Source organism: Pelodiscus sinensis, chromosome 1 (assembly GCF_052426305.1).
Source record: "Pelodiscus sinensis isolate ZL-2025 chromosome 1, ASM5242630v1, whole genome shotgun sequence".
Taxonomy (NCBI): Eukaryota; Metazoa; Chordata; order Testudines; family Trionychidae; genus Pelodiscus; species Pelodiscus sinensis.
Window position 1 is genome coordinate 32686254 of NC_143052.1, and position 15549 is coordinate 32701802.

Genomic DNA, 15549 nt, shown 5'->3' on the forward strand with positions numbered 1-15549 from the left:
GTGCCTGTGCCAGGTGCAAGCCTGCCAGCACCCAGCCAGCAGACCCTGGACCTGGCATAGCACGAACGAGCCACCCGCTGCCACCCAGCCCTCTGCCTCTTCCTGGGACCAGGCTGGCGGCTCCCGGGAGCCTGCCCAGGTCCTCAAGAGGCGGGCGCTCACCAGGTCTAGTGCGGAGATCGTGGACCTCATCCACGACCTCCGCACTAGGCACAGGAAAGTGGCCGTCTAGGGCAGGATAGCTGCCAGCCTGGCCACCCAGGAGCAGGTTTGCATGAAAATCAGGGTGGTCCAGTGAGACCCCCAACCCTGAGCTTAGAATGGCCGTACTGGGTCAGACCAAAGGTCCATCTAACCCAGTAGCCTGTCTGCCAACAGCGGCCAACACTAGGGACCCTGGAGGGGATGGACCGAAACAATGACCAAGCCATTTGTCTCATGCCATCCATCTCCAGCCTTCCACAAACAGAGGCCAGGGACACCAATTCTACCCCCTGGCTAATAGCACTCCATGGACCCAACCTCCATGACTTTATCTAACTTCTCTTTAAACTCTGTTCTAGTTCTAGCCTTCACAGCCTCCTGCAGCAAGGAGTTCCACGGGTTGACTATTTGCTTTGTGAAGAAGAACTTTCTGTTGTTAGTTTGAAGCCTGCTACCCATTCATTTCATTTGGTGTCTTCTAGTCCTTCTATTATGGGAACTAATGAAGTACTTTTCTTTATACACCCTCTCCACACCATTCATGCTTTTATAGACCTCTATCACATCCCCCCTTGGTCTCCTCTTTTCTAAGCTGAGAAGTCCCAGTCTCTTTAGCCTGTCTTCATATGGGACCTGTTCCAAACCCCTGATCATTTTAGTTGCCCTCCCCCTCCCACCCTCTCTCTTTCCCTCTCCCACCTCCTTTTCTCAGTCTCCCCGAGTTTTGTTCAATAAAGAGAGTTTCTATTTTTGAACACACGTGTCCTTTATTTTGTACATCAGGAAGGGGGGTTAGGGAGGGGTAAGTGGAAGGGGGTGAGGGAGGAATGGGGTATGAGCCCCCGATGGGGAGGACTGGGGTGGCTCTGCGGGCTTCTGCGGGTGGAAGCTCTCCTGCAGCACCCCGATTGACACCCCCTCCCGGATGGCAGCCTGCGGCAAGTGCAGCCGGGCTGATGGCCGAGTCCTGTGATATGCCGAGTGTGGGCATTCAGGGCACTCCAAGCCAGGACTGCTTTGCTGTCCCTCATCAAGTTAGACAAGCGAGCGGGGAACCCCTGAGAACTGTCTGTCCAGGGTGGGGGTCGGGTCCCTTTAAGCACAGCCCTCGGCTAGCCTGAGACAGCAGCTCCACGCTCTAAGTCCTAATCTGATGCCCTGCCGGCACTGCTTCAGGCCAGCCTTAACCTCGGTTCAGGGTCCACTCAATGTGGACATGCTAGTTCGAATTAGCAAAACGCTAATTCAAACTAGTTTTTAGGTCTAGATGCACTAGTTCGAATTAGCTTAGTTCGAATTAACTAATTCGAATTAAGTTAGTTCGAATTAGTGCAGTAGTGTAGACATACCCCCAGAGAGTAGAGGAGAAGGGATGGGAGTAGAACATACAAGCAAAGTTGTGTGGTGATCAATACCAGTACGCACATGTCTTACTCATTTTCCTTTCATATGTGGTTGGATTTGGTCATTGTTTATCTTTTTTAACATTAAGACAATAAATTGCCTATCCCTGCCCTCACTCCACCAGTTAAAACTAAACATTTCCTCACCATCATTAATCTTATGCACCTTTACTTGCAGAATTGGACTCTTTTTTCCTTCTTGCTAAACAAGCAGGTCATGTAAGCAGCAAATAAATTGTTAAGAGAGTCAAATTTTCTTGAATTTTGTTTTTCCAAAATTTGATTGTTATATTAAAAATGTAATTCAGAAAAAAAAAAGAGAGGGAAAAAGAAAGGAATTGTTCATAAATGTATAGTGACATTTTTGTTGTTGTTCGTCCATCGTATTCGAAGAGGACCTTGACATCTAACGGGTTGTGGACTGTCCACGGTGTGTCCGCAAATGGCTGATAAGGCCGATGCGGGCACGGAATGTTCTGCCACATGTCGGGCAGACATGTGTGGGCACCACTGTTGCAGCTTTTGCAACTCTGGCTTCTCTTGTGCTATGGTTGTCCTTCTGGCTTCAGATGTTTGACAGCCTTGGTAGATCAGCGTGTGCCATGTTGATCGGTCTTGTGCCAGGGTCTCCCAGGAGGTGGTGTCAATATCAAGGGACTTGAGAGAGGCTTTAAGCGTATCTTTGTATCGCTTCTTTTGTCCCCCGTGCGATCGCTTCCCTTGAAACAGCTCACCATAGAAGAGCTGTTTAGGGATGCGATGATCTGGCATCCTTGCAACATGGCCTGCCCAGCGTGTCTGAGCTTTCATCAGCAGGGTGTAAACTGACGGCAGACCTGCTCTAGAAAGGACTTCTGTGTCTGGCACCTTATCCTGCCACCAGATCCTCAGAAGTCTGCGGAGGCAAATCGTGTGGAAGTGGTTCAGTTGCCTAGCGTGCCTCCTGTATACAGTCCAAGTCTCACTGGCATACATCAGGGTAGTTAACACTACTGCTCGATAGACTTTAAGCTTTGTAGCAAGGCTTATTCCACGGCGGTCCCACACTTTGGTCAGCAGTCTGCCGAATGCATAGCTTGCCTTGACATTTTTAATGTGTTTTCAACTAACAGTAGTAAATGAATAGATGACGTAGCTAACACCTCCAAGGTATGAGAAGAAAAAAAGTTTCAGGAGGAATTTAAATGAAGAGATAGTCATGACTTTATGGAGGCCATTTTAGTAGAAAGTGTTGATAAGCAGCAAAGGAGAAAGCACAAGATGTGGCTGTGGAAACAGTAGACAAATGGGATCTCAGAGCTTGAAGCAAAGCAGAGGGAACACAGTAACTAGGGCAGATAAGAAGTAAAAGACAGCGTCTTGACACAAAACTTGATCTTGAAACTGTGGAGAAAGGAGATTCAAAGGTTAGGCTGATAAGGGAAATGATGTGGTCATGTCAATAGCCAATAGCCCCACCAGCTGCTGGTCCCCCTACCTTGGCATTTGGGGAAGTGCATGTTCTCCTTCCTCCCCTCCCCACAGGTCAGTATTATAATGTCTATGCAAAGGGAAATAGAAAAACAACATGAAGCATTTACATGATGGAAAGATAATGAAGTCAGGGGGTTCCCTGTATTGCGTACCATTCTTCAAACTGGCAAAAATCATTGCCGAAGGACAAATGCCGCTATGGCTTGACTCTTCTTCCTGTGTAGGCCAAAACTCAATACTCTGCAAAGTTTTGGTGCCATTCTATTGCTTCTGCATTTAAACAACGAATGTCACATTCTTTAATCATTCTTTTGATTTGGGTACTACATTTGTCATAAAAGACTATTTAATTTAATTTAATTTAATTTAACCCCTAAATATGAAGGGGTTGGAACTCATCAAAAGAATTTTTAAGGGGTTGATTTTGAAACAAACAGTTGCATTCCTAATTTGCACAGGCACTTTCATGAATTGCACAGGGTCATGGTAACTGAATGCCTAAATGGTTATTCCTGGGCCATGGCCAAACTTCCACATAGTTAAACAAAATGTGGAGAAATTGATTACATCAGAATTATCACCACCAGAGAACCATGAACATTTGAGGGAATACTCTTAAGAATTGCCTGGATATAAAGTTGTTGAATTCAGAGGGTCGTCTGCCAATATCTTTTGTATGAAAACACATGTAAAAATGATTATGAACTTTTTTGAGGTGTTGCATTTCCCCGTGTTATGGAGCAGGACAAAGCCAAATATAATAATAGCTTAAAGCTCATGAATCTTTGACTCTTCTAAATCTAGTTTCTTGCTTTTAATCTTTTATGAGTTTTAAGTAAAATATAAAACAAAATAAAAATAAATGCAGCACAAGATGCCAACCATTTTATGAATTAGATTGTGATTAGCTGTAGTATTGCTGGGAGTAATACCTTCCCTTCCTGTGTGGCAATGTTTGGGTTAACTTCATCTTGGGTCTGCATTCCAGATGCTACCCTAGGCTTTGAGGGGACAGAGTGGGACGTGAATGGCTGAGTGCATGGCTAAAATAAAGCAAGCTACACTGTTTCAAAGACTAAAGTAAATTACTTTACTCTCCTCCCCTGAGCAAGCAGGGAGCATTGAAGGAATTGTTACTGAATCCTGATGCCTCAGCAGGCTCCTTTTGAGGCAATGACTGCGTACACTACTTTGTATTCTAGGCTAACTGAATGAAACATAATCTAATCTTCGATTAATAATGTCATCATGTTTATCAACATTAGGATAAATGAATGCAAAGCTACCAGCCCATTTTTGCTTTTTAATTCTGTAGTCTCTCTTTGAGTTGTTTGGATTGTAGCTAATTGCTAGGAACTTTGTCTCGTGCAGTTTTCATGACAGTGCAAATATAGGAAGTTTCTTTTGTATTATGCGCAAGTATAGCAAGTTTCATTTGTATTATGCTTTCTTAAGGCTACAGTAGCTGATGTTCAAGATGGACAAGTAGCTTTAATTTTTAGTCAGAGAAAGCAGAATACTACAGGCATTGCTGACAAGGGAGTTTGATCTCCCAGTTGCTGTTCACACACAAGGACTTGGAGACAAAGGGATTATTTGAATTCAGTAGGAGCTTTCAGTGGGCATTGATTGCAAGATTAGGCCCTATACTAATAGGAGAATGAGTCATTTATGAAGTGCTTATATTTCCTCCTCACGAACTATAATTTATACCTAGCAATTCTGTCCTGTACTTATGAGCTGATGACAGGCAGCCCAGATGGCAGAAAATATCATTTCAACTTGCTGACACATTTTACTTCAAGTATTAACAGGACACATTTTTGGTTGAAATTCACACTTGAGTGAATAACACGGACTGACATTTTCCTGATGTAGGTCTCCAGTCATCAAGGGAAAGTCACAACAGTGCCCCTATAGGGCAAAAGGAAACAGAAAAACCCAATAGTCTGGGTAAAAGTGACAGAGTTTATGAATCTTATTAACTCAGTTAAAGGTGAAAAAAGCCCCGAACCCTTCTTAGATCAAAATCCATTCCAGAGTGTTGTTTTCATTGCATTTTAGCAAACTGACCCAGCTCTAGTTTGCTATGAGCTCTTTATCCAAAGTGTCATTATTTTTTGCTGAAGTCAGAGTGCTTAAATGGAAGGGATGGGAGCACACAGAAAACTTCCATTCAGTGTCCTGGCTTTTTGTCCCACAGATAGTGTCCATACAAATTGCAATCCTAAAACTTCACTGCTTTCTTCAGCAAATCTGCATTTGTGATTAAGAAATTCAGGGTTGCTCCCTTTTACCCTGTTTTGTCAATCTATTCTGCAATCTCAAAAGTTATGCTTTTCAATATGGAGGACAATATGTCATTGGTAACACATGGCAACCTGGAACATAAGTCTGTATGCAGCCGGTCCCCGAGTTACGAAAGCATTGACTTACGACTGTTTGTATTTACGACCAACCTCCTATATAGCCGGAACCCAAGTTACAAACAAAATCTGCACTTATGAACAGCGCAGGTGTACATAAGTGAACGTAATCCGACTTATAAACAGATCGACTTATGACCTAGTGTTTTGTACGTAACTCATTCATAAGTCGGGGACCAGCTGTATTCTGCTATATAAAATATTTAGCACTTTTGGATTATTTAAAATAATCCACCCTCTGAGTGGTGGAGTTAAACTGACCAAAATACCCATGTAGGGCTGATGAAAGAATTCCTTCATTGATCTGGTTACTGCCTCTTACGAGGCGGATTACCTACACTCATAGGAGAAATCTTCTTAATGGCACAGGTAGTATTCACACTGCAGCACCATGCAAATTTAGTGTTTTAAGCATAGATGAGCCCATATATTGTTGCACATCAGGAATAGCTTTACTGATAACACTGGTGTCAGTGTGGTAAGACTGGTTTAAGTCACAAAAGAATCTGTTTTATTTTTCTTTCCAGACTGCAGAAACAAAAGGAAAAATGTGCTTTCAGTATTACTCCTAATTAATTCAGTCTCCCATATCTTGCATATCTGTTTTGTTAACTATTAGTGATATCCCACCATGGAGTATTTGTATAAAATACATTTCCTTTGAAGCTGACTCTGGGAAAAATAGTACATTTCCCCTATTTGCCTAAAAATATCAGCTGGTGTTACTTGTAATGGCAGCATTTCGTGAATTGTTCTGAAAAGATCATGTCCTTTCCTATCCCGTGTGCTGTCTCTTTCTGTTCAGTCAAAGATTTTTTTCTAGGTACTTTTCTGTTATATTTTCAAAGCTCTATAAATGTGTTCAATGCGCTGCCCTATGCTGATCACACAACTCTTATGGAGCTGAGTGGGAGAGGATAGTACTTAGTGACTCTAAGGAAGCCCTTTGCAACTTGCAAGAATATCCCCTTTGTTTCTTATCATGACTTTTCCTTCACTTCTTAGCTGTTATAGAATATACAGAGACTAATTCTTGCTCTCGCTCATCTATGCTACTCATCTATGCTACTCCAGATATAGGAAAGTTACTATGATGTTGTGACGGCGCGTTGAGGTTTTCCCGTCTCCTGCACCCCTGTAATGGCACGGATAGACTCCACCAGCCAGTAGAATAGAGGGTGTTTATTGCTTCTCCAGGATACAGCACAGCACAGATGTAATCTGGTTCCAGGGCAGGCCCAGGATGCCTCAGCCCCCCTTGAGATGGGGGAGACTGGGCCCCTAAATTCCAGCCCCTTCCCCTAGGCTATCTCCTCCATGCTCCCAGACAGAAACTAACTCACTCACTTCCAGCCCTGCCCCCAGCCAAGGCTCCACTCCACTTCTTCCCATTGTTCCACTCCCTCGGAGATAACTTGTCAGACAGGTTTGAAGACCCCTTGCATAATGACTCATCCCCTGCCCTGCTGGGCCGTGCTGCAGACAGCAGCCACTGGAGGTCACTCACAACCCAAGCCTACCAACCAGCAAGGTACCTACACTACGTCACAGATGTGCTGTGAGAGAATTCCCCTGTGGTGTACAAGCCTATGGGGCTGTTCTAATATATGCAAGTAGTCACATCAGCTCTCAGCCAATCCAATTTTTGGACTTAAACCAACCTGGGAAGAGTCCTCTGTCTTCCTCAGTCATTTTTGGCTAGTATAGTCAAATGTGTGTTTTCTATTTCTGAAGTTCTGGCTACTAGTTATGATTTGGGGTTTTTTTTTATCATGAAACCAATGAGATTATGCAAAACTCATGTGAGAAGTTAAAAATTGCAATTCTCCATTTACAACTACACTCCAGGAAGCTTATTAAAAATGGACAGTTGTCAGTGTACTCTTCCACTCCTTTATTCTGTTCCCATTTATCTACTTACAGATCATTCTGAAGAGAGCAAGATGAAAAGTTTGGGATGAAGTATTGTAAAAAGCTGGATTCATGTAAAAGATATGGAGAAAAAAGATATGAGCTCCTTATTTGCAAATAGGTAGAGTTCAGGATGTTTTATACAGCCTTTATTATAGAAGAATTCACAGGGTATTTTCAAACATGTAGTGATCTATAATCAGAGGAACTGTGGATACTTTGTTGCCAGGATAGTTCCAGCAAGGGACTTCAGGTTGCCTAATTAATTTAAAAGGGATAATAATGACTGAATAGATCTGAGATGCTGCAAGTTATTCATCCCTGTGCTAGAATTTCAATTTGGTAAATAAAGCAAAGATACTTCTCTTTTAGGCTTAAATAGTTGGGCAATTTTTATTCTTTGAAATCTTGCCATTGGTGTCCCATGCAATATATTACATACTCATGCATTCCTATCTACTTTGCAAGAAACTAAACAAACCCTGTGGGTATGTCCACGCTTCAATTAGGCATTGGCGGCTGGCCCACGCCAGCAGACTTAGGCTCATGGGGCTTGGGCTAAGAAGCTGCTTAACTGCAGTGTCAGCATTTCGGCTTGGGTTGCGGTCCAAGTTCCGAGACTATCCCTCCTTATAAGAAAAAAACCTAAAAACCAAAGAATAGTCTAATAGCATCTTAAAGACTAACAAAACATGTAGGCTATGTCTACACTCGCGGCTTTTTGTGCCATAAATATGCAAATGAGGCTAAGCATGGAATATTGCTAAGCCTCATTTACATACCTAATGAGCTGCCATTTTTGCAGAAAAGGCTCTTGCGCCAGAAGGTGCTGTCTACACTGCCCCTTCTTGCACAAGAAAACCCCTCTTGCGCAATCCCAGTACGCCAATTATTTTCAGGAATAACAGCATTGTGACGGGGCAAGGCAGCCCCGCACTGAACTTGCAAGGCCAAGCCAGGGTTACCTAGCCACAGAGGCCCCTCCCACACAGCCCTACTGGGCATGCCCAGGCTGTAGCTCTACTATAAAAACCAGGGGAAGGCCTCAGTTGGGGGAGACAGCTGGAGGCGAAGGGGCTAGGAAGTAGGCTCCTGCACAGTGGTGGCGAAGGACTCCAGCAGAGGCCGGAGCAGTCACGGAGGCGAGCTGCTGCAACTCAGGGACTGTCTGCCGGGGAGACGCCAGCCCAGAGGCTGCCGCAAGCCAGGCAAGTACAGGGGAAGAAGCCCCGGGGATCCAGGTAGGAAGTGGCCCAGGGCAGGAGCGGGAGCCACCCCGAAAACCTTGGCGTGTTTAAAATGGATTGCCCCACCGAGGGAGTGACCCGCTAACCGGTCGCTCACAGGGCCCTGGGCTGGGACCTGGTGGAGTAGGGTGGGCCCGGGTCCCCCTATCTGGGGTTGTGTCCCCGTGATCATCCTGCAGACTGCGTTGTGGACTCAGGCCAGAGGGCCTTGGCCTTTCTTAAAGTGCCAGTGGTAAACTGCGTTGTGGACCGTTGTGGACTCAGGCTGGAGGGCCTTGCTCTTGCTTAAAGAGCCAGCGATAAACTGCATTGGGGACATGGGCCAGGGGGCCTTAGGCTTAAAGGGGACAGGCAAGAGGGTCCCGCCAAAGGCATTATGTAAGAGAAGTTTTCTTGTGCAAGAAGGGGCAGTGTAGACAGCTCCTTCTGGCACTGCAAAAATGGTGGCTCATTAGGTATGCAAATGAGGCTTGGCAATAGTCCACACTTAGCCTCATTTGCATATTTCTGGCGCAAGACACTGCGAGTGTAGAGATAGCCGTAAGGTGCTACTAGACTATTTGTTGTTTTTTCAAGTTTTTCCTGTTACAGACTAACTCAGCTACCCCTCTGAAACCTCCTTGTAAGGTTCTCTAGGTAATGGACTTCAACTTCAAGTTATTTTAAATCTAACATAGTTTGGAAATTCACATTTTAATTAAGAGGCATAGTTCCAAGACATTTGCACAAAGATTGCTGGGGAAAACTCCAAGTGTAAAATTCTGTCAAAGACACAATCTCTGCAACAATGTAAATTTCATAGAGCTATGATCTTGCAGGTTCCACAATCATTTTTGTGACTTTTGCATACTCTGTAGCAAAACTTGATCTTTGCAAATAATATATTTGTTAAACTGTGATGGTAAAAATCCCCATTCAAAATAAGATATTTTTTAACAGACGTCAACCTTTGTGTTTCCCTAAATGTCCAAGATTGTTTTGATAACGTCATCTTTCAACATAGAGTGCCTTCTGATGTATAGTGTAAGCAAACTTTACATATTGCTGAGGATTTAAGAAAGAACTGTGAGATTTTTACGAACCTTGGCTCAGAAAAATAGATTTGTAGTCAGGAACTGATTTCCTGGCATTTGAATAACAAGCAAACAAATCTGCCTTTCCTGGCTAGCTAACTACCTATTTCTCAATTTTTCAAAAAGTTGCTATTGCTATGTTTCTCTGAGAGAATATGTAATACAGTTACAACAGTTAGTTGCATCCTGTTACCCAGAAATAAATTATCCTGATGCCCACTATATCATTTAACAACCAATTGCATTTCTTTCGAGGGTTATCATTAGCAAATTCCTCAATAGTTAGGTTAGTTGCATGCTGCCTGGATCTTTCAAGAAACAAACTAGAGTTATTTGGCACATCTCCAGGCTATGTATTAGGCATTCACATGCTTGTGTTTGCCTTTATTGGAGAGGTACTTCTTTATGTGCAGTAACTCAAGCTAAATTAGTGGATTGTCAATGCCAAGTGTTTTTCTTAGCTGCCTTAACTCCTTTCATGTAGTTAGGCAGTTGGCAGACACAGAAAATCTATTTGAAAATTTACAGTGATTGCAAAGTTCGATATTTTCTCAACATTCTGCCGCTTTGCATACTATTCTTTAACCTTCTGGAGATGCTGTATATATAGGCCTTGGACTTCAAAGAATATACAAAGCAGGGGCAAGTAGGCCTCCAATATGTATAAATTACCAGTATGAACAACCTGGCTGGAGAGCAAGTATATCAGAAAATGGTCATTGTAAAAATTCCATTGTTCCTAGTTTGCTTCCATTAATCTTCATTTGCCAAGCAGAAATGTAAAAAATCATTCCTTATTAGTCAAAACACAGTACCAGATCATAAATGGTAGAGTATTTTTCCTCTTCACGATAGGTGTTGAAGATGTTTGAGTCTCCTGATTAACTGATATAGTCATATTCATTTAAATGACTATTCAATGTTCCAAATGCAGTCAAATTAAAAATATATTTTAAAAAATTCAGCAAGCCAAAGTGTCAATGAAAGGCTGTACAACCCTAAAAAGAGGCTTATCCTTCATTCAGCTCCTCTCTACTCAAAGCTTTGTGGTGTTCTGACAGCCACAAAATACATACATTACCAGACTAATCAGAGAAGCGAGATCCAGAGTTGAGAACCTTTGACCATGATGCTCTTCCATCAGCCCTGTTGCTGGGACCATGACACTGGAAGGATGGACACCTTCTTAAGCACGACTCTCAGGGAATCAGAAAAAGTGTGATTGTCTCTCTCAGGAAATTTGTGGTCAAACCTTTTATGGCCACCTTACAGTTGTACCCAGAAATCAACAGGTTAGCGATACAGATTGAAAATCATAGATATGATGGGCTTTCTCCAATAATGACTACTTAAGAAGTCAACAGCTGCTTTCTGCACTAGCTTCAGTATCCTAAAAGAATTAAAAGATAGCCCCATGTACAATACATTTAATAACAAAAGTATTATTAAATTGTAGTGGTAATAGTAGTAGTATAGCCATACCTGTTGTCCTGGGCTAGGGCCCAACTGTATTAATGGCTGGACAAACAGAACAAAAAACGACAATCCTTGCCCTGAAGAAATATAATCTAAATATAAGACAAGAGACAGATACAGACAGACAGGAGAATCCAAGGAAACAATAGGACAATATAGGTCAGCACATTGCCAACAATGCCCAGATAAAATGAAGCTCATATATAGGAGAAAAAGGTGGGAGGTAACAAAAAATGTTTGACCTGTTACTGATGGCTGGACATCCCAAGAGAATTGGGAGGAGGGTGGGGGACCAACAAGCAGAGCTGAGTGGAGGTATTTTTCTGAGCCCATGAAAATTGAAATTTCAAATGTTTTCTCATTAGTGGGACACAACTGAGACCAGAGGAGCTAAATGGCTGTAGCATTTGCCTCAGCTACAGAAGACCCAGGTCCTGCTCTACCTATGTTGCTCATTCAGAGTTACTAAAGTGGTTGTAGCCCACTCCCAAAGTTCAGTGGGAACTGCTAGTGATGAATTCCAGCCATTTTGCATACCAAATCAAAATATGAATTGCTTGACTTCTTCTGGGAGAATTTGTATGTTGTATTACTGACGTATTATCAAATCTCATGTTGTGCAGAAACAGTTTCAAGCCAAACCTCTGAAATTGTGGGGTAGTGGAATATAGGTACAAATATGAAATTTTATCCAGGGATTGACATATAAGCTTTGTATTTTAAAGAGTTATTTCAAAGGATTCCTGGGCATTACTTGACCTAATAATAATTGATTAGAAAGAAAATCAATTTCTATCAATAAGTATTAAAATACTGTAATGACTGAATCCCCCTCCAGCCAACCTTCCCATCAGTTTTGATCCTAACATCTGTTCTTGAGGCTAATTGTGTGCTACATGTATTTGATTACTATTGCATGTTCAGTCAACTGCAAAACTGGGCCCTTAGATTATAAGGGACCAAATCGTTGTCCAACGCGTAGCACAATATTATCCAGTTTGGATTAGGAACTCTGGGCATTACAAGATCAATGTAAATAATCAAATTCTTCTTCTCTCTCTTCAATTTCATGAAAACACTATAACTAAAATGTGAGGATGGTTATTATAAATAAATTTTGTTTCAGGATACTGAAAGAACAGGGAAAAATGATTTCTGAGTTCTAGAATCTTGCTTTTAAAAGCATGAAAACTTCAAAATATGCAGAAAAGTCTTGAGCATAGCAGAAGCCTTTGACAAAATAGTGGGAATTAAGGACCTCCTATTTAAATTATTTCCATTCTTTAAAACTACTGCTTACTGCAAATAAAAAATAACGAGTAGTTAGAAAACACATTACCGGTATTCCTGTTTTTCCAGAGGTTTGCATCACGACACACACATTAGTTTTAATGTTCTATTAATGTAATGGTAACAAATCCAAGCTGATGACAGAAAAATTAATTTTTACATAAGAGAAGTGGGAAACATCTACAATATTTCAGTGTGCTTGTCACAACAGCCTTTTCTTAAACTCGAACTTGATGAAAGTTAAAGAGTTCAATACAATAAATGTAATGTTCTTATATATTATTTAAAAATGTATCAGGAAGAGCAACAGCATTCTCACTCTATGTCTCATTCATTATGAGTATGAATTTTTTAAATCAATTTGGATATTCTTTTTCAGAGCATTACTCACTTGTGGTAATAAACTTTGAATAGATGTTTCATTGTTTACCTAATGTAAATTTTGAATGATGCTAAAAATCAAACTATTATTTCTTATTTGTATTACCATTGTGCCCAGAAGCCTTAGTCATAAACTAAGACCCTGTTGTGCTAGACAGTAAAAAAGCATAACAATTTGTTGTTGTTCATGCTATATTAGAAAGGAAGATAAACTGATATGGAGATCATTTATCACCCCAAGATGATCATAAGGATGTGACACACACTGGAAATAGTCTGATGAATCCAAAACTAGCAAACAGAGGAATCATCCTGGATCAAGGCTGGAATTAATTAATAACAAATTGACGTTGTGTATTTAAGAAAATGAAGAAAACCATCATTGTCCCTTTAAGAGATAGGGGAGTATAGACTGAAATGAAATAAAATGTAATGATAAACCATCATCAGAGAATGCTAAGCAAATGACAAAATAATTTAAGCAACAGTCTACCCAGTCCTCCAAAAGCACACACTAGGGCTATATCCAAAAGACAATTTAGGTACATGTCACCTGAGGTACTGAAGTCCACATTTGAGGTTCTCAAAATCCCTACTCATTTGCTAATCCTGTAGGAACTTAGATTCCATAGATGCCTTACTGGTAAAGTCTCTGAGGTTCCTAAATGTCAGCTGGTGGCAATATGAAAAACTACTTGCACCACCAAGGTGCTCAATGCTTAGGTCCCACTGAGATCTTCAAACTAGGTATTCCACCATCTATTTCCTGCAGGCCCAATCTAATAGGTATTCCCAGATGTCACATAAGAGCATGCTTAGTGGACCAGGCCTTCCCAGAAAGCCCACCAATGTCTCTGTTAGAGCCCAGGGATTAAGGAATTCACTGGAGATTTGGGTTCAAGTTGCTGCTCTGAATCAGGTGATCTTCCTTGTTGAAGATGTTCTATTTTTTAGGAAATACTTATTTTTTTATGCAGACAGAGGAAGAATGACTTTATAGCCCAGTAGTTAGAGTACCCACCTACAAGATCCATCTTCTAGACCCTACTCAAATGAATGTTTACATTTTTCACATACACTGGAACAGCTTCAGCAAAAAAGAGATTGAAAGTCTGCTACCCAGAGGTTAGGGCTCTTCCTTGAGAAGTGGAGCCTAGCATTCAAGTTCCTGCTCTTCATCAGGAAAAGTGCAGATTTGAACAAGGGCCTGCCATATCCCCCATAAGTTTTCTGACTAACAGATGTATGCAGGAGGGAGCCCCACTGCCTTCTCCTTTTCCCCATAGGAAGGGATGATTTGGTTCAGGAGCTGGCTTGTCAGGAGATGGTGCGCAGCTGTGAATCCCAAATCAAGGGAGGTGCCTCCCATTTGGTGTCTAACTCTCTTCGAGTCATGCCTGACTTTAAAAAGTATTTTTCTGATGCTGCTCCTAATAGATGCACCATTGTATTATCCCTGATACAGTGGATCTGGGAGACCCCAAGAAGAGGCTACTTGGAAACAGAAATCTTCTGTGGAGTAATTTAGGCTGAGGGAACAGTCCTAGCTAACTATAGCATAGTACAGTGGTTCTCAAACTGTGGGTCAGGACTGCAAAGTAGGTTGGAACCCTATTTTAATTAGGGTAGCTAGGACAGATGTTAGATTTGCCGGAGTTTGGGGCCAGCACCCTAACCCCCTCTCCTTGGGTGGCAGGGTTCAGGCTTTGTTTCAAGTTATGAATGAAAAGGTACAGATTACAGACTCCTTGCCTGAGTCTGAAGCCTTTGCACTTTGGCCTTCCCAATGCCCTTTATTTCCCCCCTCTTGAGGTCATGTGGTAATTTTTGTTTTCTAAAGGGGGAGCAGTGAAGCTTGAGAAACCCTGGTGTGATGGGGAAAAAGTGTATGTCCCAGGCTTCTGCAACAGTTTTCTCTGAAATGCCTCGAGTCAACTTCAGTCCCCCAATGAGTAGAGAAAAAGATGATATAATGAAGGCTATGTGTAGACTGAAGGCTTCTTTCAGAAGAACCATTTTTCAGAAGAGATCTTCCAAAAAAAATTCTTCTGAAAGAGAGCGTCCACACTGCCAAAGTGCATCAAAAAAGCAATCTGCTTTTTCGAAAGATAGCATCCACTCCATATGGATGCTATCTCGCATTTAAGCTGTGATTACTATGGATGGAGTGGTCACCAGGGCACCTGTGCTTTTTCCTCTTTCCTCTCCTTTCAAAAGAACTGCCTCTTCCCTGTCCACACACACCTTTTTCTGAAAGAGCTCTTTTGGAAAAAGGCTTTTCCTTGTAGAAAGAGGATTACCAATGCCGGAAAACCTCCTCTGTTCTTTCGATTTACTTTCAGAAGAACGCAACTGCAGTGTGGATGTAACAGGTTTTGTCGGAAAAATGTCCATTTTTCTGACAAAACTCTGTAGTGTAGACATACCCGAGAAGTGCTGGTGAGGCCTTCTTTGTCTGATCTGTGCATTTTTAACATAAAAAATGCAACAACCCTAGTGTGCAGACTATGCAAATTAGTACAGATATCACTTCCCATTTAGATGGAATTAACAATTTTCTCTTCTGTAGGGTCCCATAAATATAGAATAGATGGGGAATTAAGCACAGGCTAAATGAAGGTAGCCATTATTTTGTGTTTTCCTAGCCACTTTATCTATCTGAAGC